This window comes from Arachis duranensis, chromosome 10 (assembly GCF_000817695.3).
Source record: "Arachis duranensis cultivar V14167 chromosome 10, aradu.V14167.gnm2.J7QH, whole genome shotgun sequence".
NCBI lineage: Eukaryota > Viridiplantae > Streptophyta > Magnoliopsida > Fabales > Fabaceae > Arachis > Arachis duranensis.
In genome coordinates this window covers 37,830,838-37,831,357 of record NC_029781.3, presented here as the reverse complement: position 1 = coordinate 37,831,357, position 520 = coordinate 37,830,838, and positions in this window count along the sequence as shown.

Sequence of the window (520 nt, the reverse complement as noted above, 5' to 3'; positions counted from 1 at the left end):
CCCAAGTCTCATTACCAAATAACTTGGCATTCAGCTTCATGATAGCTCCTAAGTATTGAGCAACTTGCTCTCTAATTACATCTTCATCCTCTTCAGAGGAAGAATAGTCTTCAGAGCTCATGAATGGCAGAAGGAGGTTTAGTGGGATCTCTATGGTCTCTGTATGAGCCTCAGATTCCTCTGGATCCTTAATAGGAAACTCCTTCTTGCTTGAAGGACGTCCCAGGAGGTCTTCCTCACTAGGATTTTCGTCCTCCTCCTCCTTAGTGCATTCGGCCACTTTGATTAAATCAATGGCCTTGCACTCTCCTTTTGGATTCTCTTCTGTATTGCTTGGAGAATACTGGGAGGGGTTTCAATGACTTTCTTACTCAGCTGGCCCACTTGTGCCTCCAAATTTCTGATGGAGGATCTTGTTTCATTCATGAAACTGAAAGTGGCCTTTGACAGATCAGAGACTATATTGGCTAAATTAGAATTGTTTTGTTCAGAATTCTCTGTCTGTTGCTGAGAAGATGAT